This window comes from Myiozetetes cayanensis, unplaced genomic scaffold (genome assembly GCF_022539395.1).
Source record: "Myiozetetes cayanensis isolate MyiCay16 unplaced genomic scaffold, myiCay2020 scf3, whole genome shotgun sequence".
Taxonomy (NCBI): domain Eukaryota; kingdom Metazoa; phylum Chordata; class Aves; order Passeriformes; family Tyrannidae; genus Myiozetetes; species Myiozetetes cayanensis.
This window is the reverse complement of record NW_026087521.1, coordinates 67,179,131-67,206,448: the sequence shown is the minus strand read 5'-3', so window position 1 is coordinate 67,206,448 and position 27,318 is coordinate 67,179,131. Positions and strand designations below refer to the sequence as shown.

The window sequence follows — 27,318 nt, the reverse complement described above, 5'->3', positions numbered from 1 at the left end:
CTCTTTCCAGGAAAATGGAAATAGGTAGTCCTTGTGCCATTGGTTTTTTTTGCAGGCTCTACCATCTAAGTGTTCCCACATTTAATACCATAGAGCAGACCCACCAGGATTGCCCTGATGTGAGAGACTACAGGGCCTCAACCCAATTTCTAATCTGTGTGTAATATCCTGGCACTGTTATTTACTGATGTGGGAAGGCGTCTGTTGTCAGTAGGCTCCAACTTTGTAAAACAGGATGTGTGCGAAGCAGTGCAATTCATGTTCCTCAGAGCTCAGGCCTGATTCTACAGCTACTGTGCTTAATCACCTGGGTTGATCTGGTATCAAATAATCAGCAGTGAATGAGATCTCATGTTCAATCATTCATGTCAACAAAATAGCCTAAACCCTTATGAAGTCGCGCTCTAAAATGATCTGGACAACTTATAGGCACTCCAGGTTTTAAGGACTAGCTCAGAAAACTTACAGTTTGGTGGGGGTTTATTTGTTTTTGTAGCATGCCATCAATTTTTATTTTGAGGAAGTGGAGAGAGAGAGACAACATAGATTTGGTTGTTTTGCTTGGCCTGCAAAGAACTATCATCCTATACCATGTTTACACAAAGCTTGTTCCAGTATGAAAAAGTAAACTGCAGATCCCAGCTTGCTTATTATAGTGGTCAAGTTAAATTGAAGGGAAGGAATTTATCAGAAATTTGTTAGACTAATGCCTTATGTTCCTAGTTGTAATGACTTTATTTTCTATTAATGATCATTTCCCTCTTCCTACAGAATTTCATATTGGAAAAGAGCAATGGAAAAACGTGATTTAGTTTGCTTATAAAAATGTTAAATGGTCTACTTCTTTGTTTAGAAGTAGCTATCTCTAGTTATAAAGTTGAGAAAGAGACAGTACTTACTACTTGAAGATTAGGAGAAAGTTCATATTTCCGCAGTTGTTTGGGTTTAATACCCAAACCTCAGTTTCTCCAACCTAGTTGATCAGTAAGTAAATAAATATAATGATGAGATGATCCATAGTAAAGATTAAAGAAATAATAAGGTAAATAATTTGTGTTGCACTTTGGCCTCCTTTAGGAAAGAAGTGCAAGAAATGCAACTTTTTTTTAGGTGTATCACCCAGAGATTGCATGAGTATGAGTCAAATAGATTAGTTGTATAGAAGCTTATTATGGTTGTCCCTTGACTTCGATATTTTTCAGGCTATATGGTATAAAAAATTATACAAGTGGATAAAAAACTCCACTGATTCAATCCTGTCTAGTTGTTAGTATCCACTCATTCATAGTCTTCCATTTCATAGATCATAGAATCATAAAATGGTTTGGGTTGGAAGAAATGTTAGAAATCATCTAGTTCCAACTCCTCTGCCATGTGCAGGGATGCCGTTCACTACATCAATTTGCTCAGGACCCCATTCAACCTGGCCTTGAACACTTCCATGTTTAGGGCATCTACAACTTCTCTAGGCAACCTGTTCCAGTTTCCAGTGGTTCACTACCCTCTGAGTAAAGAATTGCTTCTTAACATATAACTTAAATGTGCCTTCTTTCAGTGTACAACCATTGCCCCTTGTCCTTTCACTCACTATCTGGCCATAACCAGGGAGGCACAATTTACCCTTAGTAAAGCCGTGCAGGCTGCCTTGGCTCACCTCCTTACTTAACACACCCTCGAGAGGATAAGTTCTATAATCTTCCCAGGCACAGGGAAATGAGGGTCACCTGTCTGTAGTTCCCTGGATCTTCCTTTCTCTCCCTTTATAAATGGGAAAAATGTTTCCCTTTTTCCAGTCACCAGTGATTGACTTTGCTTGACCACCATGACTTTTCAAATATGATGGAGAGTGACTTGGAAACAATGTCAGCCAGTTCTCTCAGGACTCTGGATGGAAGTCATCAGGTCCCATAGACAAGTTTCATTACTAGTTTCCTGGCGCCCGGAACAGGGACCTAAGCCTTATCCTGAATCAGGAAGAAATACGGACCAGACGTCAGGTACCAGCCTATATTTAACGCTGAAGGACGTCCGCCGTGAAAAAGAAAGAAATGCCAGGTACCAGAGGAAAGGAAACTCTGATGGGCGTAGGCGGGAGAAACCGCGATTGAGCTCGAAAAAAGGCCTGAATTCGGTAGGAAATTGCCTACGTTTTGAGAGGACGCTCTTGAAAAGAAAAATCTACGTCCCAGGTGAGAGGGCAGGAGAAAAAAGAAAAAGAGAAAAAATGAAAACTTTTAATTCACGTGAACGGCAGAATATTACAAAAGCCTTAAGCTTAATATTGAAAAGACTTTGGAGACAAGTTAACAAACATAAAATAGCTGGACTTTTAAAATTGATGAAAATAACTGTTTTAGGACTGCTGTTATTTACAATTCTTAGTGAAATTGCTTGGAAAGAGGGGTGGAGAAGCAGAGAAAAAGCAGAAGTAAAAAAGGTAGACACTTTAAAACCCTCGCAAGAGAACTCGTCCACAGAGAGAAACTTTGAATCTTCCCCTCCCCCAAACATTGTAAAGCATGGAACTCCACGTGCTACCGCAGTGTGGAAAGGGGGAGGGGGTCCGAGAGCACGGAAGAAAAGCCTTAGAATATACCTTTTTCGCGGATACGTGAATTCCAGGAAGAAGGCGCGTGTCGCGGATTGTGTGACTGGTAAAAGGGAACAAACTTTGAATCCCCAAGCCATGGCAAACTTGCAGACACGTGGAGACCACGCCGGAGCATGGGCGGCACCATCTTACCCATGCCGGGAGCAGGAGGTAGTGCCTTCTCTTCTTGTTTCGTGGCCATGTTGCGGACTGCCTCTGCTGGAGGCATGCATGGAACATGGCCCGTGCTGGGAGCCGGTAGCTAAGCAACAGCTGCTGTGCCTACCAGCTGCAGCGGCGCGATGTTTAAAAAAGATACGTGATAGCCGCTCGATGTTGCTTGCGGCGAGGCCGGCGGCGGGCACAGAGCGCGGGGCTGTCGAGGCACTCGGCAGCCGCAGCGAGTCAGGCCGAGGATGGAGCTGCACAAGGCTCCGCAGGACTGCTGGCGGCGGGCGGCGACTCTGGCCCCCCCGAGCCGGGCGGCTCCGGGACGGGGCTCGGCGGCGACGGCGACTTCGTCTCGCGGTACTGGCTGGTGTCGACCAGGCTGCGGCGGCGGTTCCTGCGCAAACCCAGATGGCAGCGGCGGCGGCACCACTGGGAGCGGCGGGCCCGGCGCACAGCGTGGAGAGGGCCGGGCGGCTGGAGCGGCGCCGCCGCAGGGCGCCTCTGTCCGGAGCCCGCAAGCGGGCCAAGGCCCGGCCGAGGCGCGGCCGAACGGGAGGCGGTGACCCGAGCGCGGAAGCCCCACCGCAACTGGCGGCGACTCCCGCCGCGCCCCCGACCCGCGTGGAGCTCTCGGCGGAGCCCTGTGTGGAACCCCGGGCCGGGGAGGCGGCCGCCGTGCCTGAGGAGAAGCCGCGGGGTGGCCCCGCGGCCATCCCGGGCGGCCGAGCAGGCTTGCACCGGGACTGTGGTGCAAGTTTGTAAATGCAGCTGGGGCGGCGCGGCGGCTTCGGCGAGCACGTGTCGGCGGCGCAGAGCTGCGAGGCCTTCGCCACCCGCCTGCACTTGTAGCGCGGGCAGCCCGTGGTGACGGCCGGGCCGTGCCTAGAGCTGACGGCCGCGTTCCACTACACGAGCCAGCCCGCCCGTGCCGCCGCTCCCCTGAAGCGGACCACGCGGCCGCAGCAGCGCGGCCCGGGACAGCCGCACATGCTGCGCTGAGCCGAGGCCCGGCGGCGATGACCAGCGACATGACCCCCACCGTAAGCAGGCCGAGCCATGGCCGCAGCAACTCCAGCTCCTCCGGGAGCGTCAACAGTAACAACGCCGCCTCCCCGCTCCCGTGAGAGAGGCGGCGGCGGCCCAGGCAAGGACCCGGGCCAGGGCCAAAACTATACAAACACTATATTACTGACTGTTTTTCCATGTTTTGCATATAACCCTTTAGAAATTATTACAAATGTTTTTGTCTAAAATAATTTAGTTAGCTGTCTTTAGTTTTCTATTTAATAAGAGAAAAATTCAACATTGCCTTATTAATACATTTTTAAGTTTCTAATTTCCCTGTACATTTGTTTAAATTACTAATAGTCACATTTACCGAGTATTATTTAAAATTATTAAGTTCTTAAATATATCTAAATAAGTTTAAGTTTGTAACTATCTCGTTTAAGTAGTAATTAGCATCTTTAAAAATTTCTTTTGTTATTAATTAACAGATTATAATAGTAACCTACCTATTAATTTTTTTAAGTACACACTCGAGTATGTACACACTACTTACCAGTATTATACCTTTAAATTCATTAACTTTCCATATTCACAACAAAAGAAGGGGAGTAGACACAATATGCATGTAATTAAGTAAGTAAATCCTGAGTCAAACAATTTTCATTCTGACCAAACACTACATAAAAGTTTAAGTTGTATAGCTAGAATATGAAAACAAAATAAAGATTACATGTATGCATGAATGAAGAATGATTGGGGTGGCCACCCGAATGAATGAGTGAAAGAGAGATTGTGTGAATGTATGAATCTATGTGAACCATTTACACCTTATACAAAATACCTGAAACGCACACACACAACAAACACTACCTCTAATGCATCACCTTAATAAAAGACAACTCAAAACATGATGTTCCTCCTTTAAACTTTTCCTTGTGTTTTAATAAAGTAAGTTTTCCCCAGTTATATATAAACCCTCAGATTGATAAAGGTTTTTGTTCTACCCAATTGCAAAAAACCCTTAAGTAAATAAGGTTTAATCAAGAAATAAGTTTACTATGTCAAGTGAAAAACGTTTTCTTAAGAATTGCACTGTTTTTTGAATTTACACTGTTTTGTATCTTATTAATAAAAATGGGGGAATTATGGTGTCTGGTAACACCAGGTGCTGCAAAGCATCCTGGGAGTTGTAGTTCTAAGTACTCTGTCACACATGCTCTGTTGAATGCTTGTATGGGATTGGCTTAAGAAGTTACCTGTGTGACGTGGCAGCATTTGAAACTGCTATATAAGCTGGGACTCCTTGAATAAACACTCTCTCTCTTGTTACACATCACGTTGGTGTCACTATGGTCCCCATGGGACTTATTATTTATTCTATTAATAACTGCTACAGTTTCCCTTTAGGAGATAATTCAGTTTTTGACAGCTTTGAGGGCACAGAGCTAGAGTTTATGCACCACAGATGTCGTAAGTATGAAATGGTGTGAAATACATTTGCAAATTTTATTTCAGTGAGAAATCCTTGAAGATATGTGGCAAAATGGATTCAGTTTTATTTTAGGGTTTTTTTGGTACTGTGCTTCGGACTACAGAGTAAAAACACCACATGAAAGGAAAACATGTCCTTAGTCAGGAATATGTGTGTGTGTATGCTTTGGCTGTGCCTTAACAAATGTGTGCCTAATTTAAAGAAGGTGAGTAATCTTGTTTGGTTGGTAAGAAGAGTGCTTAAGTACCTTGTGAATGAGACTTAGGAGTGACTTGATATTAAGGTATCACACGAAACAAGGCTAAGTGAAGGTCCTAGAAAGGATGTTCTTCTGATTAAGACTTTGTCCTCCTTTGGAGCTTTGTCTCTAAAACATGTCAGCAGTCAGGAAGTTAGAGAACTTAATGCTGCTTAACTGTACTATATTGCACCTTTGAATTTTTATTTTCTTTATTGTATGTAAATGGTGGTGTATTTCTTTTTCATGGCTACAGTAAGTTATGCAGGGTGAGTGGTGTAAGAGCTGAGTATCTACTTGAAAGAACTGGATCACCTGATGTAGCTAAATGGCTCCTGAATGGCATGTCAGTCATTCCATTTTATTAATGATTGGAGTAGTTTTGCATTTTATCGATGCAAGGATAGATCTAGATTTTCTCTGGATTAGAACATTCAACTGCAGTTGACTTTAATGGGAGTTTTATTGAGTGCAGTAACCTGGACTTTTGCACTGCTCAAAGGGAATCTACATTCCTTTCACCCGATCTCCTAGATTTGGCAAACCTCAGAAAAAATGGATCTTTTCAGTATGTACTGTGATGCAGTTTTAGGTCCAGAGTAGAGTTTCCTATATGAACTGTCAGCTTAGCTGGACACAGCTCTGGTTTTCCATCTTGGTAGTGTCACCTTCATAAGACCTCTTTTGTCAGGCAATATAAAATTAATACAAACACCTCAACATTCTGTAACATAAGCAACCTCGCTGCCCCCATCACTACTGCTTATGGCTTTAGAAGAAATGGTGCAAAAATGCAGTGTCAGTTGCAAAAGCGTGGTGTATTTTTTCAGAGCTTTGTCTAATCTCCTGCTCAAGCCAGTGAGTCTAATGAATACCCTTGAGCCCATCTGCTGTTTGTGTTGATTAGGTGGAGAACAGGAAAGGTAAATTCTTTATTTGTTTAATTAAAGGCTGATTGTGAAACCAGCTCATTTTGGAGATCTTTCTTCATCTGGTTTAACAGATAAAGAAAATTTCTCTGCAACTGTGATTCCAGCTTTTGTCTTCTGAGGTTATAGACATTTGGAAGTTTTATCTTTTCACTGTGTCTCTAGGTGGAACTGGATGTGAGCCACCAGAGTCCCTAAGCAAGCTTCCCAAGTGGCTTATATTACTCCTGGTTGGAGATTTGTCTATTCTCCCAGTAGCTCCCACAAGTTCTTCCTCTGAAGCGTGGCTCAGAGGCAATTTTTTCACACTACATGCTGTCTAAGTTTATTCCAACTATTACTTGAAGGTGGCTGTTCTATCACTGTTGCAGTCACAAAGTGGCAAAGTACATGTAAAGGCAGACAAACAACCTGTCACTGAAAACTGGGTAAATGCATTCCAGCAGCTATGCAGAAATAGCCAAATGTTTTTGCATCTTTGACTGAAGGCAGTCAGCAATCAAAGAACTGTGCTGGTCTATAGCCAAAACAAATAGGGAATTCCCTCAGATTTTTTTTTCCTGAAGTGACTCATGGGATTTTGCTTAATCATGTTTAGCTCCATATTAATCGCTGCAGTTTGGATATTAAAATTCTCAGTTCTGTGGTTGATGTTTCCCAGACTGTTCTCATGATTACATTACCTTGTGATTGGGTGATGGTCATGACAGCAGGATCAGGTGAATGAAGCAGTTTTTCCTGCATTTTGAAGCCACTCTTTTTCTTAATGGGACTTAAGATGCATGGAGAAGTCTGCCCTTCCTTGCTTGGGAGTTTCTTTGTCTTGGAGAAGTCATTGGGAAAAGAAAATGAGCTGCAAGTCAGTTAAGTCAGTGATGCAATAGTATCTACCAACTGCAGCAAGGATCAAGATCTGGTCTGCTTTCTAGACCATCCTAACTGTAACTTTTTCTGCCTTTGGTGCCCTCTTCATTATCCCACGTAAACACTTCTGTCTTTCCAGTGCCTGTGATAACCATTTGATTACTCAAAGAATCCCTGGTGAGCTGAAGAGGCAGCATTCTTCCAGGCTCAGGGGCATCATATCTGGTGAGATATGCTATTAATGCTTATATTTTGATTTTTTTTTTTTCCTGGAGCTATTTTCTGTTCAATTGAGACAATTGCTATTATAAGCTGCACTTTAATGTTATCTTAGTTTCCTTTAAAGCTTAAAGTCTGGTATGGAGAGAGGTCATTCTGGGTTAGCGATCAGCCTGATTTGGAAGATACTTTGTGGTAGTCCTTGATTAAACTGTCTGTCAGAAATTACTTGTGTATTTGCGAATTTTCCCCCTTGATCTTTCCTTGAGTTAGTGTTTTGTGTCCTAAGGATTATACATTTGTGCATGGTAATCTAGCTCTGAAACACTGAAGACATTCTTCCATGTTGTGGCTCCACTGCTCCCTGGACATTACCTGAATGGAAAGTGAGAGTCTTTTCCCTTGAGAGGCCTAACTCTTTGTCATTAAACCTACATGTGATCACCTTTGCACACACATCAGTTGTAGATTTGAGGTACAGACTGAGGTAATCAGGTCAGCTCAACAGCAATACTAGTCTTTCTCCTGGTGAAAGGTTATGAATATGGAGACTACTATATGTCATTGAGATAATAATGTTGATGAATATGTTAGCAAAGTCAGTTGACTCTATATTGCTTAGGTCTTCTGGTTTTAGTTTGATAGGGACATATAAAACAATTCTGCTTTCCAGGTGGGAGGAAATTAGTCTTTCAAAAGATTGTTGTTCAGCAGTTAATAGGAGTCTTTCTAAGCAATGATGATAATATATGTTCCCAGGCTGCACTTGTTTTATAATTCCTGTTTAGCACAAATTGCTTCAAGTGGAAGAATGGGGAAACTCCATCATTCTGACTACAAATTCACTGATCCAAAAGGGTGGAACATTTACATAAAATAGTGATATATACAATATACAGAGTTACTGTAGTGAAGACTAAGGAAAACAATTTAAAAGTATTTAAAATTTAAGTGAAGAAGATAACTGCAACGAGGAGATGATGAAAGGACTTGCCTTGAATGCTTACGCTGCTTGTTGAATACCTCTCTGAAATGACTGACCACTATCAAGGGCTGTGTCTTGGATAAGGGTTATCACATAACTGATCTTGGCTTTTCCAATAAAGGTAATGTTTTGTAAGCATCCTAAGAAGTCATGGTTATGTATGTGGCAGAGCCTGACGGCTATTGTGTCTGCATCCACTTTTAGATAAAGGCTCGCCTCTGAATCATGTTGCCTATCTTGTACCATTCTTCTAGTTTGCCCTTTATGATGACTGGTGTTCATCAGGCAAATTCAAGTGTCCCAAGCAGAGCAGAATCCTGAGAACATACTGAATTTGTGTGGTCATCCTTAGCTTCCCTGCTCTTCTGGCCTCTGGGTGTCATAGATTGTATCAGAAAATGAGAGAAATAAGAGACAGGGTGAGCTGGGCTGAAGCCAGGAGAATAGAAACCTAGAAGTTAGTTTATTGGACAGTATTGGCTTCCAAGTATATTTTTTTATTTGCATACAGAAACGTAAAGGCTCCAGTTTCTGTCCTTGGGAATAATTAATCACTAAGCAATGAAAAACCATGCAATATTCAGTTGAGTTGTCCTGACAAAGGCATGTCAAAGTAAATTTTTTTTTTGAGACTGTTAACTATGCTGACAGAGAGTTGGTTAATTCTTTAAGAATAATGTTTTGGGCAAATTCCTAGTCTCCAAATGCCTGCAGGCAGACTTACCCGTATTTGTGGTATATTTGAGGTCTAGTGTTCCTCTTTCGGGCCATAAATATTTTAAGAGGGAATTTTAATGGAAGGAAATACTACTGCAGGGCCTCCTCTGAAACACTTTCCAAAGAAATGTTAAGGCCAAGGGTCTTGTTTTTTTCAGGGAAAAAGATGTGAATCCTCTAATATTTACTCAGTTATAAATAGCAATGAGCAAGGCTCTAAGGATGGATTCCCAGAAGATTGCACTAGTGATAATTATTCCCCAAATGAAGAGAAGTCAATAGTTGTTTTTCAATTGTTGCATCCTCTTTGGCACAGCAAAACAGATAGCAAAAAATTATAATAAATGTATGAGGTTTTCATTCCTCTGCTCAGGTGCTTCTTATATCTCTCCACTCCCAACAAGAACAAAAATGTGTCTTATTTTTAGTAAGAGATGGAAGTTTAATGCTGGAGGAATGTTAATTCTGAGTGTTTTGGTTCTCCAGCCATAGCATCAATGATGTGCAGATGGTAGGAGAAAAGGGCAACTTTATGGGGGAAAGCACTTTTAACTTGGAGGCAAGAGGTGCTACTCTTGAATGACCAGTTGGCTTTGGGTAGGTAACTGCATTTCATTATCCATGCTTCTCTTCCTCTTCTGTAAGTGGAAGGGAAGATTATAACTTTTCTTTGAGAGATGCTGTTTGAAAATGTTGTGTTACTTTCAACAGAAAAATCTACTAATATCATTGCTAATAAATAGGTGAAATTATCTAATTCCAGTAACAGGTTAGTTTGCCTCCCACAGTGAAATTCAGTCTCTCACAGTCCAGGTCTTATAAAGCTCAACATGCAATTTATGCATCACCTAAGAGTTAACACGAAACCCAAATGATACATAAGCCTTGCTAAAGATCCTGAAGGCCAGAGCCTTCATAAATGTTGTCACAATTCCAAACAGAATTACAGCATTTGAAGTGTGTTTATAGACTTGTGGGTCTGCTGAACCACTGCTGCGTGTCAGGCATCTGCCTTATCCATATGTGTCCCCCAGAAAATAAAGCCTAGATGTAAAATTCTGAAAAATAAGAAAATGCACAGCATTAATTCTTGGAAAAGGAGTGCAGTTGCTGGTGGGCTTTCTAATTTTTTACATCAAGAGTAAATGTATAGTAAGTGAATTGACTGGAAAATGTGTTTGGTAGTAAATACATTAGGTGAGGCCTCAAATAGCAAGAAAAAGTATTTTTCAAGCATGGATCTGGTTTTGTGTAGATACATGTTTTTGTGTTAGTACTTATCAGAGAAGAAAAAGCAAAACTGACTTCCAAAATCATGCAGTGTAGCACTTTTTATTTCTACTGAATAAGACAGGTATTTAACTAAAATTGTAACTAAACTCTGTAGGATACTTGAAAGTTTACCATTGCAACCTATTGTGTGCTATCTGCACACAAAAGGTCATAGAGATTAAATGACAGAATTGCTGCTTTTTTTGGTGGTTGTTGGTACTATCATACATGCTTTAACATTCCAACCAAGGGCACGTGGCTGCGATGGAATTTGATGTACAATCAGTTTTAGGGAACAGCTTGTGCCTTGTTAATATAATCCATAAAAGGCTTCCAGACTTCCTGAAACTGGTCCCTTCTGTTTCAAAGTCTGCATATGATCTCATAGGAAATGATCTGGGAGAGGCCAGCTAACCCTTTTGCATAATCAAGGTAGTGTTGCTCTTTTAAGGCCTGAAATGAGTTGTTTTGCTGATATAAACTCAATGACCCACTTTGCCTCTGTCACCAAATCCCTATTATCAGAGTTTGCAATGATTTTGGTGCCATTAGATAAAAGAATAAGTGAGAAGACTGAAGTGTGATTTAAAGACTAACCTTAACAATGTCATTCATTTGCTTTGTCACTCTCTTTTGGCTTAACTATTTCAAAAATCCTAAGCCACTTGCTGCCCAGCAAAATTTGAAAGACAGATATGCAAACATATAACATAGATGTGCAAAATTTATTTTACAGTGGGCTCAGAGGCAGGTAAGCAAATTGCAGCTTGCCAAGTTTCATAAGTGGCAGCAGCAGCAAGGCAGATAGTGAAGAAAATACCTGCCCTGTATATAGGTTTGATATTGTAATATACTTCATATGTACATTAGCAGTAGATTAAGAAAATGTGTTCTTGTATTGGAGCCCTTGGAAACCTTGCTATTTACACAAATGCAGTGTGCCTCATACAGTTGCATGTTCTTCTATATCATCAGGATACCCAGGATTTCCTTAATACGTCTAGCCCAAGAAGGGAAACACTCCAATTAGCTGCTACCTCTGAAAGCCTTGTACGGTAGCAAGTGTTAATCTTCATTGGCAGCGGAGAGAGAACAAAAGGGTTCTGGGTTGTGTAACTGCAGAAGTGTAATTATGGTCTAATTCATGAGAATAGGCAGTAACTGCACTCTGCACAGAGAATCTAAGCAGAGGACTCTGTGGCACTCTGCTTACTGCAGAGTTGTTAAGTTTGGCGCTCTGCTCTGGGCTCCAGTCAAACATTTTCTTAACCATATTAGGATACATGGAAATTAGCCAGCCAGCAATAGGCCTTCAATGTACTTATTGCCCGTGCCCATATTTTGTGGAGTAGAGAGCCACTGCTTTTCTTAAAAAATACCAGATTTAATAAAATAAGACAAATAGAACCCTTTAAAAATTGTCATTAAATTTTGGTAGGAAAAAAAAGAGCATTTCCCAAGACAAAGGACATTGTCATTGTGCTTTTCATCCATGATGTTGATCAGATGTTGATCACTCTCCACATCAGATCCCAGTAAAAGCCCAGTAGTCATATACTGTGCTGTTATTCAGGGGAAAAAGCACAGTGAAGGGAACTCGACTGGCTAAAACATGAGTATACCCATTCCCTTTGCTGACTCACCCAAGGCATGTTAGATCCCAGTAGAGGGGCAGGGCAAAAGGCTGGATTGGTGACTCTCAAAGTTTGTTTGAGTTTGGCTTATGGAGCCTTTTGTGTCCTGACAGACTGTTTCAGCAAGGTCCACTTATGTGCCTGCCCTGTTTCCTGGACAAAACAGAGGACAACTAGAAAATAGTAAATATTGAGTTGTTTAGTTCCCTCCTCATTGCAAATTATCCCCAAGTCAACTAGAACAAGATGTAGCATTTATTTTCATGATTATTTTTCAGGATGGTTAGATGAGAGATGGCTCTCATCTAGAGAGAGAGACTGGGGAATGCCCCATTGGGACATTGTTCATGAACATGCAGCCTGGGTCTATTTGTGTCAGGGAGTTCCTAGTCAATGCTGTACTTCATATCTGGAGTAGTGCGAAAGCAATGGGTCTGACATATCTGTGTTGCATCAGAGTTTAAGGATGGTTGAAATTTCCCCAATAGGGAATAGAATATTCCACTGAATAAATTCCAAAATAGAAAGTTTTGGGGATTTAGCTGACAATTTTTATGCTCTTAAGGGATGAAAAGTTGAAAGCAGTAGTGTTGGTTAACCATATTATCAGGTCTATCCTACACTCTAGTAAGATTTTGCTATTAGAATTACTTTTTTGATCAGTAAATGTTTTCTTAATTTTTAATTTAACACTAATCCCTGTAGCTGTAAACTCTTGTTTCACTAAAATGATTCTTTGTCCTTGCTAATGTTCTAGTACCTGCAAACAGTTGTCAAGTCCCCTACTTAGTACTTAGTTGATGAATCCATGGCTCTTTTAATCTCTTTGTAAGTCAGTCCTTCTCTACTTGCTTAAGACTTTTATGGCTTTTTTGTGATCTTCCTCTGGGTTTTTATTGTCATTCAGGAAATGTGTTCTCCAGAGCTGAGCGAAGTATTCCTGGTATGCTCATCACAGAGCTGTGTTAGGGATATTATCTTTCAGCCCTGTGAGATTGCCTTTGTATCTCATTTAATATTGCGTGGACTCTTTCTGCTACCACATCATGCATTGTTTGACATGTACTACTAAAACCTAATATTAAGCAAGGCCAAGTTTAAGCCTTTCAATTAAAAATTTTGGTAACATTTTTCAAAGATGAAAAAAATGGCTGAATCCATGCCAGTGTTTTGTAGCTAAAGACACTGTGCTGCCAGGAGGCTGGAATTACATTGATTCTGACTCTTCATCTCTTTGCTGATGGGGTGTAAGATCTTATACAAGTCATTTGGCTACTTGACCCTCATGTCTTAGAGGATGATAACACTGTAGTAGCAGCATTTGGTAGGGCTGTGAGGCTTGGTTCAAGTTTGTACATGATCTGGAAAATATAAAGCGGAAATGTAAAGTATTTGGGTAAATGGCTGCAGAAAACCACATTACATGACCAGTAACCTTATATTGTCCAGACTTGTTGAAATTGAAATCTTTAAATATTCTGTTTGTAATAATTTTTTACTTTGCTAAAAGAAGAGAGAAACTAAATCAAATGAAAAGGATGAACTTTATATTGAATGTAACCTCTGCAAAGTTCACTAGAGACACATTGAGAATATGGTTTTAACTGGTCCAAATTTGTTTAATTTCTTTACCCAATTGTTGATTTTTATTTTGAGAGACCTGCACAAGCAAGAATACATTCAATTGACAGTCTTGGAAAAAGAAGTGAGCCTGCCTTTTGATTAGGTGTGTTTGTATCAACACAAAATGAATGCAATATCATGAAAAATTAGCAGATCTAGGAGTGGAACATGGAGAGATTTTTACATGTGGTCTGAACTCATGTAAACTGACACATCACAAACGCTTCTTCTTAAACCTAGGCTGGTAATCCTGACAGAGCATTGGATTTACACTGGGTTAAAGAAAACTGCATCATACATTGCTGCATGAAGCAGATGCTGCTGGAGGCAGACTTTTCCAACTCTCCTCTGCCCATCATCTGTGAGATAAAAAGCTGATGAACTTTCATTGCAGAAACATTCAGTGAATTTGTGAGGAGCTAGTGTTTATTGTTGGTATATACCTGGGGAGGGGCTCTGAATATTGTAACATATCTGACAGCCAGGTTGACTCATGGACAGTCTTTTTAACCACTCCAGTACTGCTTATATTAGCTCAGAAATTTGTAGTAATGTTCCCTGAGGTTTACAAATCTATCCCTGATTTACAGTTTTAGTAGGCTAAGTTTATGTTTGGAAACTGAGGTGGTTGAGAATAAACAGTTGAAAAAAGCGTTCCCAGTGGTAGTTGAACTTCTCACTGAATATATCTGCTTATAGAATTTGGTGTTTGAAAGATTGCAAAACCATTTGTGTAAAAATTAATGCCTAGGTGAAGGCTTTTACCATAGGCTGTAGCCATGGGCACGGACCGAAAGGTGTGTGAGAGGTTTAAAAAGGATAAGGAGGATGTGCAAAGGTGTGTGAGCTATTAAGGTAAGAGGGAGGATATTTTAGGTGACTGTTTGGCATGCCCACATCAGACTAAAACAAAATAAGTGGAAATGCAGTCTCAGTACTGAACCCACTTGAGGGAAATTGGGAAGGCATAATAGGGAGGGAAACACTTCTGTTAGTTCCCTTTTAGATCCAGTACAGAAAAGAGCTCTGCTGTAGGGCTACGGTTCAATGAAGAAGCATTTCTGTGGAATTTTGGCATTAGATAGACTTCCCAAAATCAGCTCCTGTCCAGAAGACATTCCAGCTAAAATATTCTGAGAGTAGTTTGGAAATGTTAGCACTATTTCATCTGAACTCTGATCCAGCTTTAACTGTGAGAGGAACATAGGAGGTTCTGATTTGGACCTGCTCTCTACACTGTCCAACTTGCACATAAAATGAGCAAGCAGAAGAACACCCAAATGAAGCACACACCCTACCCCCCCCCCCGCAAAATGACCACTTATAAAGAATATGAAAGTAAAGAAGTTGTACAGAATTTATATTTGACCAGACTAAGACATATTTTTAACCATAGATAGTTATGAACAGAGGACAGTATCTCCTGAGCAGTGAGAGGGGAAATTGTGGCAGGGTAACATGACACAGAAACCAAGCTGACCCACACTGCACTTGGGGAAAGTATAGCCTGTGTTTTGGATAGCTTTGAGCAGCCTTAGTAGAAATCCTTCCTGCCATAGTATTGTTGTTAGCACCACAACTAATTCAGTTACTGTCATCTGCATGTGGACCTTTCCCTGGTTTAATCCTAAACCACCAGTACTGGGCTAGTGGACTGAGCTACGTGAGCAGATATGGGAATTCAGCAAGATGCCTTGTTTTTCTATACCTCTGTTTTGGAATAGCCTGACAGAGCCAGATCAGATTTTGTTCTGTTATGTATTAGGTTATACCAGAAGTGTATTTGTATTCAGTGACACTATAGGATTCTGTTCGTGTGAATACTTAGTGAGATGCAATTCCTTCCTGAAGTGTTTCCAACTTAAAATAGACAAAAATAGGCATGTGCAGAGAGGAAACAGAGATATAGACTGACTTGTCTAAAGATCTTAGAATCTGTTTAGAAGAGGACTTTCAAAGAAGAGCTTGGTCTCCAGAAAAGGCTTCCGGTGGCTGACTTGGTAAACCCTGCTCTGGTCTAAATATTATCTACACCGATATAGGCAAAAGACAGTTTTGATTTGAGCTAATGAGGTCTCAGACACTCAGAGATGGTGTCTTTTAAGTCCAGGTGACTTTGCTAAAGGATTCACCTGTATGAAATGAATATGGCTGTGATTGCTAGAAGGCTGGGATGTCTGGGATTGCAGAGAATCCAAACTCATATTGTTCAAGCACGATAATGATGTGGACAAGCTGGCTACAGCTTGGAGCTAAATGTATAAGTCTTCAGTGAACTTCCAAATAACGCAGCTGGAGATTTTTGGGTTTGATTTGCTTTCCTAAACGTGAGGCAGCAGTATGAAGCTGAGATCCAAATATGTTCTGGATTAACCTCCTAGTTTATGTGTATAAAAGGCTGCTATTTTGAAGTACTGATTGATTATGGCCCACCTATGTTGCTTTTGGGACAGTATAATGGTGTTGCTTTCCTTTTTTTTTTTTTTTTTTTTCTCTATGCCTCCTTCCATTATTGCCTGTGTCATATAGAAGAAGAGGCTCGAGTTAGTACTACACTGACTTGTATTTTGGCACAGAAGTCTCCCTATTGTTGTTTCTCCTTCCAGCTTATATCTGTTCCAGAATTTTAATCACTTTGCCATGAATTTGATTATGTAACTTGGATATAAAAGAAGATTTTATTTTATGACTCTTTATATATAGAGTCATATATGTAGATGTGCATGCAAAAAGAATTCTCCTGTCTTATCCTGCTTGTTATTGCATGATTTGATAGTAAATTGTGGATTTGTTTCATCTTCCTATAAATATATCATAGCCCGTGTTGGAGACAGAATGCTGATGCTGGCAGAGTAGCAGCTATAACTGATGTCACTGATGTTATGCTTATGATCCCAACAAAAGTAACAGATCAGAGTTGTATAATATTAGGAAAAGTAATTTTATAAACAAATTAAATATGTGGGGAAATTCAAGTGAAAAAACAGTGATTAAGGGTGGAGTTTCTAGAACAGGAAATAGGTACTCAGCTGAAGTATCTCTGTAAGTATCTCTTTATGTATCTCATTTAAATTTTCATGTTCAGATTCTTTTGCTTTAAAGAATAGAAATTTCATTAATGGAATTTAAAACTGTATGGTTGGCAGAAAAAAAAATATATCTGCATCTTGAGTTCACTATATTTGTACAGCTATCCCAATCTTGTTTTAGACTTGGATTCTATATGTTGGTTTGATTGTTACCTATATCAGCAGAATGTCCATGGTCAAAGTATCTCGGATTCTGGTTTTGTTACATCTGTCATTGATTTTTGATACCTTTTGGTTATGAGAAGATGCTGCCTTACTAGCTGAATCCTTAGGAATCCTTCTCTGCAAGTGCTTTTGTGGAGAAGGTAATGACTGTACTTCCTTCTTCTTCCTGTGATGTTTTGATGAGTTACAGTTTACTGCTGTTCTTGCTGAAGACACACACTTCACTTAGGCTGAAAGTATGCAGGTAGTATTAAAAAATATAAAAGATAAGCTAGAAAAAATGTTGGCAAGTAATCCAGGTTATTCTATTGGCCTAAACCAGGGGTAACTATTTAAAATAATTTTTGAGTGGTGTATTCTGTTCTGGAAGCGTCCCATTCAGAGCTTTGCAGTTTGCCTTGTTTGACCTGTAACAGTGCTTAATAATCCTTCCCTTTACATAGTTTTCCCAAGTGTCTTAATCGGTAGGGAAACTGCTAGTGTCAAGGGAGAAAATCAGTCTCCATTGCTCCATCTTAAGCACAATATGTCTAGTCCTGCCCTCAATGGATGTGAAGAGTTTATCATTCTCTAATATACGTGTGAGACTTACTATGTTTTTTTAGACTCAGCACACCTGACCCTTCCAACTTCTTCAAGGAGACCATGTTTCCTACATCTCTGAAAACCTTTGCTGCCCTCTTCCAATAGATCCCCCTGTTTTCTGAAGTGATGTATACCTGAAGATGTACTCAAGACTCCAGTCAGGAACTGAACTCAAGAGGAAGGGAATGCTGATTGTAACTGCTGTGTCTCCAACCATATAAGATTGTTCCTACAGTGTGATTTGCTATCAGCCCTGGGTTTTGGTTTTGTTCCTCATTTTATTTTTATGAGCTGTCAATTACTGTCTCATTTAGTAAAACGTTATCTAGCATTTGTGAAAGCAATTACCAGACCATTTTTGGAGAGATTAAGCCCATAAGTTGAGAATGCTCAAAATGCTGAAAATTGCCTGGGTTTGCACGTTCTGATACTAGTTACTCATGCCTTCAATTGCAATTCCTAACTTTCATGGGGTTTTTTAAACTATTAATAGGAAAATATGTGTCAATGAAGAATCTTGACCTTTTTGATCAATGGCTTGATCTATCTAATATTTTCAGCCACACTGGGACCAAGTGGCCTCACATGATAGGTCAGGCTGAAAAAATAGACTGAAATAGGGAGGCAAGCCCTAGCATAGTGAGGGAACTAAAAATGCACACATGAAATGCTTCAGTTAGGTTTTGCAAATGGTTAGAACAGCTATTAGAGAAACACTTAAGGAGACCAGGATGGATCTGGAGGCAAGTTTGTTCAACACCTTTGGGTGTGCTTCATATCTGGTTTTAGAAATCTTGAGAAAGAGGAGGTAATGTTATGACAGAAGAACAAACATATTTTGTTGAAAGTGGAGTGAGTCCTGTGAAAGATGTCATGTTGAATGGAATTATTAGAATGGAAGGAATTATTTTGAATGGAAGGAATATTATCCTTCCGTATAAGATGAACGGCTTAAAGCAAGGTGCTTGCTCTGATAATCCTCCTTGCTACACCATGGCTGAAAGACTTTGGAGTCTTTGAAGTGAATTTACATAGCAGTGGGAGAATCATCCAGATCTCCTCCAGCTTGGCCTCACAGAGGTTTCCTAGATGCTCAGATGATTGCTAATGAAGAGGACAGGTCTTATTCCATACATCCCCTAAAGAAGTGAATTGAGAATGTCTGCATTGGTAGCAAAGAAGTTGTTAGTTCCCAACATCCATTTGCCGTGGTTCGAGTATGCTGAATTTAGAACAGTGGTCTTACAGGGAAAGATCCATAAATGTTCTCTAATGCTGCTGTGCCATTCATTCCACTCAAGCCAGCTTTTTCTACTTTGGAAAAGAGAGGAGGAATGAAAAAGAGTGTCTGTCAGTCTAACTATGCACTAGAGAAAACAGCCTTGGAAATACAAGGCTAAGGAAATATAAAATTGGACTTGTTACTGTAATAAAGCTTAATGGTAAGAATTCACAATGGGTCTGTTACTATAATCAAGTAGACAAAAGGCTCTAATCCTTTGAAGAATACAAGGTTTATTTACATTATTTGTCCAGGTGTGGGTTTGATGGATGGGGCCAGATGTCAGTGGTGCAACTCTGTGAGCTGTGTGTGAGTCAAGCTGAATCTGGCCAATTCTTCTCAGAAGAGACTTACTACAGGGATAAACTTTATTGGGTTGGTGACAACCTAGCTACAGCATTCACCTTTAGAAATATCCAAGCTTACCTTTTAGGTGATAACTGATACACTGTAAATTTTCAATGTGCTAGGAAAAGGAAATACCTGCTGTTTCAAAGTTTCTCATGAACTGAATGGGGAAGGACATATGTTTTTAAGCTCACCACCTTGTCTTCCTTTCGAAACTCTGCTGAAAGTTTTCTGTCTGAACCTAGGAATATCTTGTGCATGGTACTTTGGTAAATATGTAGACCTTAGCTGTTTTTGTATTATGTACATTTACAAAATGTTAACTGAATGAAATGGAAACAGGAAATAGGCTTTGAAGTATGTTTTGAGCCAGAATCTGAACTAGAATAAACATAATTGATAAGTCAGTTCCATAAAGTTAGATATTTGTTTTCCTCTTCACAGTGAAACACAAGTGTATATACTGAACATTTACTTAGTAAGGTAGTATCTATTTTAGTGGGGGAAGGTGGGGGAATCAAAGGTTTCCCTTTTCTCTCCCCACCCTTTCCTCTGGGGCCTTGTTAGAGTTTGTCTGGTCCATAGAGATCTGATCTAAATCCTGGGAACTGAAAATTTTTCTTTTTGATAAAAGAATAATTGGCTTTGGTCATTTCCCCAAGGCTCAGCAATGTTAGTGATGTCACTTTTCTTTCCTCAGAGCTGCCTTTAAGAGTTCATCTCTGTTACAGAGGCCATAATGGATATTCAAGAAACATTTAAATAAAACAGTGGCAACTGAAGTCCCCACTTCATCAGTAAGTCATGATTCAGTGATAAATTATGCATTAGGGCTCACAGTAATTGATTAGAAACATTGTAGTTGGATAGTGTAATGGAACTGTGATACAAATTCTCACTGCTGATTTCTGTTACTGGCAAGTAAACTGACAGGGTAATTTCCTACTGGCAGGATTTTTCATGGATTAGGTATTGCCTTTACTTTCAAAGCAGTAACATAGCTGGTACAAAGGTGGAATGCAGGTGGCAACACCATGAGCTAATATAGGACTAAAATGTTATCGCAGATGCTCAGATTTGCATGCTTTGGTGCACAAACCTTGTGCACAAACCTAGTGATTATGAAACCTCAGTCTAGGTGTAACTGGTCAGTTATGATTTCAAACTACTTTAGTTATCCTTAAAATTACAGGTGAACTGGTGCTCTTTCAAGAAAGAGGGTGTGAATGAAAGAAATTAACTGCTTACAGTTATCATGTTTCATGAAGGCCACTTCCATTTCTGCCCTTGAAATGCTGTAAACACCCATTCAAGTCTTGTTGTATGGCATCAATCATTTATTTCTTGTGTTATTTTTCATTATATTACATGTACCTACTCTCAAAACCTGTTTCAGATGATTGAAATACACATGTAAAACTGGAAAAAGGAGTATAATTTTAGATTTCTTATGCATGATAATGAGGCCCCAAAGATTAATGTCCTTGTTTTGTAACTTAGGATTTTGAAGTTTCTAGGTGTATCCATTAGATCAGAACCTCACAGTGTTAACATAAGTGATTTGTTTTATCCTGCTAGAAGTGATGCCAGTGTTCTGCTGTAGTAATGGTGCTGGGAAAAAAAAGATGAGTTGTTTAATGATATTTAGGTAAGGTTGACATTAGACTTGAATATCATGGCTTCTGTAGATGTACCTTGGCCACAGGATCTTCTTGCCTCTAAATACAAATAAAGTGAAGTCAGCTATAACACATAAGCAGTTAGAAAATTTCCATGATGGCAAACATCTTGGCAAACAGGGAGCTGGATTGCATCTTTAAGGACTGAAATAATCCTCTCACTGTTCTGGACATTTTTGCCTCTCTCATGGGGGAGTTAATAAATGTGTGAATTCCCTGGGAATTGATCCCATAATGTGTCTCAGCGAGAAGTAGAATGAAGCAGGTTTCAGCAAGTCATGTTACCGAACTCTTAGTTTTAGGTGGATTGTACGGTGCTGGCATGATTAATTCTGAAGTTTGTCTCAGTCAGGCAATCTTTTGGCTAGTATGTGGGATTGTGCATATTTCATAGTTGATTTAGCTGAGTTCACAGAGCTTTCTGTAAACCATGGACTTCAATTTATGGGTTTGAAAGAGTAACCAGTTTCATAGGGCAAATGGGACTGTCTCCGATTACCATATGAAAGGAAGTTTGGGTTTACCACTAATTACAGATAAAAATTATTATTTGCAAAGGAGATGTGTATGATTTATTTATAAATGTTTTCTGTTTCCATAATGAAATTTCCTTCGGATTTAAGTACAGTCATTTGGAGGAAAAAGCAGAGGTCTGTGGCTCATTAGTTTCTGGTGGTTGTCAGAAGGTATTAATCAATTGCCCCTTTTACCAACATAGGTCCTAATTCAGCAAAGAATTTAGGCACATGCTTAACTATAAGCATGTGTTTCAAAGCACTTTGCTAAATCAGGACTTTAATGTGATTCAAGCTTGCTCCACTTCTTTCCAAGCCTAAGGTTACCCTGAAGTGACAGGAGTCACTAGTACATCAGCTAAGGTGTCATGTTCCTTCCTCACCGGTCTTTCTAAAAAGTCATATGGAAGGTGGAAAAAAATGGGTCAATTTTTCTCTCATTTTTTTTCAAATCCTACCTTGATTGGAGGCTACTGTACTGAATAGTAGGGCATCTGAATAGTAGGGCTACTGTACTGAATAGTAGGACAAGTCAGGAGCAAGGGGAGTGAAATGTGGGGAAAGCAGTTTCCACTTGATTGTCTTGTTCTCTCCAACCCCTGTTTTTTGCCAAAGCTTTCTTGATTATGACTAGGAAAGAGGAAGGTAGCAGAGCTATGTTTTGATACAGCCAGATGAATACCGGTATGTGAGATCTGTTAAGATTAGGTAAGGTATGCATACATCTTAATCTACAAAGGAGATATAGTGAGGGGGAGTTAACTTTTATTCTACCAACCACTTCTATTCTTTTGAAAATTACAGTGTGACTTTCAGCAGTGATGGAAGGTCAAGACTAAGGGTTATATTCTCAGTCCCAAACTTGTCCACTTTGATGCAAAAAGGATGCAATCCAACAACAACTGTCTTGCAGAGAAATTCCCTGTCAGAAGCAGCACCCTGGCTGGTACAATGCCAATGTAACTAACCCTATGCTCACCCTTCCCATTTTTACTCCAGTAAGAGAATTAGAGAAACCTGAGTGGGGTTTTTTTGTGTTTATACTAGGATTCGTAATTTAGTTGTGATGATTGAGAGCTGTCAGAAATTATAGCAGTTACTACACATTTTTGTTGTAATCAGGAAGTTAGATATCTTGAGAGTTAATGTAACTAGTCTTATAATTGCTTCAGGATTTTTTTGGCATAGGAAAGAGTATAACCTTCAGGAACTTTTTCCCTGTTCTGTGGAAGCTGAAGCTCCCCAGCAGTGATAGCCATGTATCACACAAACACTTGATCTATTAAAGCCTTTACAGTAGGGATGCTGCCTGTTGAATCACCAGCACCACTTTTTCATAAACATAAGTTTCCTTTGGATTTTATTTTCCCAAGTGTGGCTGTCACTCAAACTTGTTTTGCAGATGAAATCTGACATCATCTCAGCCTGAGGTTGTATGAGGGAAGAAAAATTACTTCTCTGATTCATGTTTTCATTTTCTTCTCTTTCTGTATTTGACAAAAGCAAGAGTACATAAAACTTTACTACTTACATTACACAGATGAAAATGACAACTGAGCCTTGGCTTTCAGATTGAAACAATGCCTACATTGCTCATAATGGACCTTGACTCTACAGCAGTCAATTGGTTAGTGTAAAAAATTTTGTGTGCTTCCTTTGCCTTTCAGTATTTTCTCTTTCCAAGAGAAAAGAAACCAAAACACTTTCTATTTTCTGTATTAATAATTTTATACCGTACTTAGGGGGAGCTTAAGCACTGTTTATGTTGAAAAGCATTCCAGGGCCTCAAAGACTTAAAATCTGATCAGATGAGAATCCAAGAGCAGTAGGATAAGAAGTCTTAGGTCTTAACTTTCTCTTTTGCTGCTAGAAGGGTCTTTCAAAGGCTTGAACTGTTTTCTGTAGCTTGGTTGATAATCATGGCAGTGGCTTTCTCTCTAAGCATGCTTTTTTCTGGGACCTTAAATAGAATTGTAATCCTCACCAGTGGTGGAATCTTTTAGATAAAGATTGTTTTGCCACTCTAGCATGAGTTGCTGAGGTAGATAAAAGCAGAGAATTTGTGGTGCTTTTCCCTTCTCCCCCGCCCCCCCCCGCCCCAATTTGGAACATTCTCCTTTGAATTATTTTGGTTTTAGAACGTTAACACAACTCTTATGAAAGTTTTAAGCTAGCTCTCAGTTTTTCTTCATGCTTTGATCATGTGTTTGCTTAGAATTTTTTGTTGTCTTGTGCTTTTCTAATTATAGGTGGCCCTGGAAAGTGTGAATCCATAGCCATCTATAGAGGACACTTGGCAACAGCAGAGATTTGACCTTGAATAATTAAATAAAATGCCAGTATTTGTTTCCAGACCATAAAGTTTAACAAAGGAAAAGTAAAAGAAATGATGGACAGGGAACAAAAGGAGAAATGGTGGGATATGTGTGATAATTACAGTTTTAACTTTGCTGTCTGTGATGACAATAAGCAGCGATGAAGTAGATGTATTCGATGATTCATTTTCTTTTACTTTAAGGTAGTGGAGCTCTAAAAATGACTAATGAACCTCCTTTCAAGGTTCATATCTATGACATAATTCATGTGTGTAAGAATCTTGTCTTCCTTTTAACTGCTGAGGGTTGCTCATCTGAAGAGCATTAGAAGTCAAAGCAGAGACTCTGGACAAGATCCAGCACAAATAGCTGGCATTCCACTGGAAACAGGAATCAGATGTGGAGTGCACATGATAGTCTAATTGGCAAATGCTATTTACCATATGTTAATTGCAAGTTGTATTGTAAGTTATGATGTTGATTAAGGCAGCAATTACAGCAGTTTCAAGTAAGATGATTAGTTTTTAAAAATAATTGTTCCAATAGATGATTTTTAATCATAGTACAATTGGGGCTTATTCTTTAGAGCAAAACCTTATTAATGTGCATTGTTCATAACCTCAATAAGACTAGTTTCAACAGAGGAGTTACTACCTCATGACTTGTCCTATTGTACATTTTAGACTACGTAAGATAGTGTGGCTTGTATGTTGCACACTATTTTTGTTCTACATCTATTGTGAGATATGCGTAGTCACCATGAAACTTTATTGTAAATGCAGTCACAGAACAGCTGAGGTTGCAACGGACACCTGGAGATTTTGTAGTCCACCCCCTCTGCTCAAAGTAGGGTCAGCTAGAGTAGGTGTGCCATGCTTGTGTCCAATTGGGTTTTAATTTTTTCTAAGGATGAAGGATCTGTGACCTGTGTTTGTTGAACTCCTGTGTATCAGCCACTCTTTACAGTTTTATGTGCCTGCAACCTTGCTAAAGGTGGGCTTTTCCATTACACAGGTCATTTATGAAGATGTTACAAAGTATTGGTCACAGTGTTGACTCCGGTGTACACCACTAGTGACTGGCCTCCTACAGGATTTTGTAACCTCAACTTTCTTAGCCTGACAGTTTTACCAGTTTTCAATCCATTTCTCTATGTAGATGTTCTATGCTTATGAGACAAGTTTTAAAAGCCTTACTAAAGTTCAGATAAATGACATTCACTGGTCTCCTGATCTCAAAATAAAAAAACTGGAGTAATTTGTCCGCACTTGGAGTGTTATGTCATCTTCAATGAAAATGAGTGTAACTGGGAGTAAAATAAGGTAATTTAAATCTGATTCTTTTCAGTGTTTGAAGACAATAAACTTCTTTCAAAGAATTTTTCAAAGATAGAAAGTACATAAATCCTATTAAAACTTATGAGACTTGGGTACTTAACTACTGTTTATGCCTTCAGAATTCTATTTTGTGTCTCCCTAGAAACATGCATGTTGGCCAAGCCAAGTACTTGTCTGTTGGAACTCATTTTTGAGCTTGAGACCCAGACAAGCATGGGGGGTAATCAAGAAGAACATCTTCCAGGGTTTTGTGATCAAACCTCCTTTAAGACCACTTCAGTACTTTATTTCCAAATTTATTTTATAAAGGGCTTGTAAGTGATCACAGGAAGGTACAATAAAGTTACTGATATGAATGATGTATCTTATAGATATCAGTTGACAATAACATTGCTCATTAGTCATGGTAATTAAAAACCCATTAACATGCTGGTTTCTATTTAAGTATATATCCTATCTCTTTGTAAACTGTTTATGACTAGAAACCTGATAATTTTTAGTAGCTTCTTGATTAATGTTTAATATTAGTGCTTTCTATTACATTGCCCTGCATCCAGAATGAAGCTCTTGGCATTGAGAGTTTTTCTGTATTTACTCTGATGAAGTAAGTTGGATCTAATTGTCTTGGAGATCTTTTCTGAACTAAATGGTTCTATGATTCTGTGAATGGTTACCCTGGTTTGGTGTGCTTTAAAATGTCTAATTACTTGATGCAGCCATCTACAGGCATAAATATGGGTTGTTCTCTTAGTTATTAGAAGTGAATATTATAGAGCACCATATCCCCAGTCGGGATGTTAGTATATAAATGTCTTGTAGACAAATTTCACTTATATTCTGGAGGCTGGAAATCAGTCTTTGGACTGTGCAAAGCATGTGACAAGCTTCTTATGTTGCATCGTCTGTGTGGTGTTTGGTATTTCATAGTAGAGGAAAGAGTAGGAGAAAACTTTTGCAAGAAAAAGATCCAGTCCTTCAGACTTTCAGACCAATTGAGCAGTCATAAACTCTCTGTAGTAGTTCTTCTCTAGTACGGAGTGATCTCAGGTTTATTAATTCTGGGAGATCAGCTGCAGCCATGGTAGTCTGTATTGTTAAGGCTGAGCTGTCTTCAGCTATCTCACATAACTGAAATGACTTCTATTCAGGTAGCTGAGCTGGCTACCTTCACATGGGTTATCTAAAGACATCCCAAAGGAAACATCTTGGTTGTGCTAATGAGCATGGTTTGGAGGTAGCAAAAAGTGCAGATGCAGAAATCTCCTATGACTTTTGCTTTAACCTATAGTCTTATTCTCAAAATTATACTAAAAACCCCACCATTGGCACATGCTTGAGGGTACAAGAGTACTTGTCATGTGTCACCACACTTCCCTATTACTACAGTGCTGAGGTTTCCCTTTGCATTTAAATTGGAAAGAAACTTTCTGTCCATGTTCTACAATTAGTCACTGAGCACCATGTTGTTATAACAAATTTTCAAGCTGTACCAGCAGATATGAGGAAGAAAGCTCATTTTTCTCTCCTTAAGAAAAGGCAGTTTACACAATGCAGTGAACAGAGTGCACTGCTTTGAGAGACTGATTTATGCCCATTCTTTCAAAGTGGAAGGAACTCCAAGTGGAGGAAATCACCAAGTTGAAGGAGAGGCTACTTTGATTTATGTCATCTTCAGAGTGTTCAAACTTAGTCCCACTCTAAGCTCTCAAACTAACTATGTCTACCCAGGGATTTGTAAGGGCTTAGCTGCATCTGTTCAGAATTGTACCTCTCATTGTACCTTTCATTGTACCTTTCATTGTAGCTCCCACTATTCCTAGAAGAGGCTGTTTGCAGCCAGAGGTTGCAGTTGTAAAGGTAGGATTGAACTGCTGAAATTGTATGTGTGTGGTGATTTTAAAAGGGTTTTTTGTTTATTTCTTTTATTTTTTTCCACTTTTCTGCTCTAGTAATAAAGTTTACATTGATGGTGTAGCCCATTATTGCTTGGCTGTGGACATGTTACCAGGGAGGTGGTGTGCAGGGCACCACAAGAGAGTACGCAAAGATGTGACTGCTATGTACAACCAGGCAGCCTGCATATTGAGGCAGTGTCTCAGTTTAATGAGACTGAAGTGTTTTGTTAAGGAGGATGAGTTATGAGGAAGACTAGACTCCTTCCTCTAAGCAATTGTAAATCCAAAATTAAGAGGCTCCAATTGAGGAAGTATGGAGAGAGACAGAAAAAAGAAAAAGGAGCCCACTATTAAAGGATATCTGTG

General features: G+C 39.6%; 1 protein-coding gene across 4 annotated transcripts in view; it reads left to right on the top strand.

The window, feature by feature from the left end:
- CALD1 (caldesmon 1) overlaps positions 1-27,318 on the top strand; it is a 269,935-nt gene that overhangs the window by 106,060 nt on the left and 136,557 nt on the right. Inside the window, exon 2 of one of the 4 annotated variants that reach the window (XM_050323367.1) lies at positions 7,432-7,517. The exons of 2 other annotated variants lie outside the window; for them this stretch is intronic. The gene's annotated coding sequence lies outside the window, so the exon portion shown is untranslated. Of the gene's footprint in view, positions 1-7,431; positions 7,518-19,935; positions 20,009-27,318 lie in introns of those variants that run through there. One more of the 4 variants, XM_050323370.1, reaches the window with a different exon arrangement.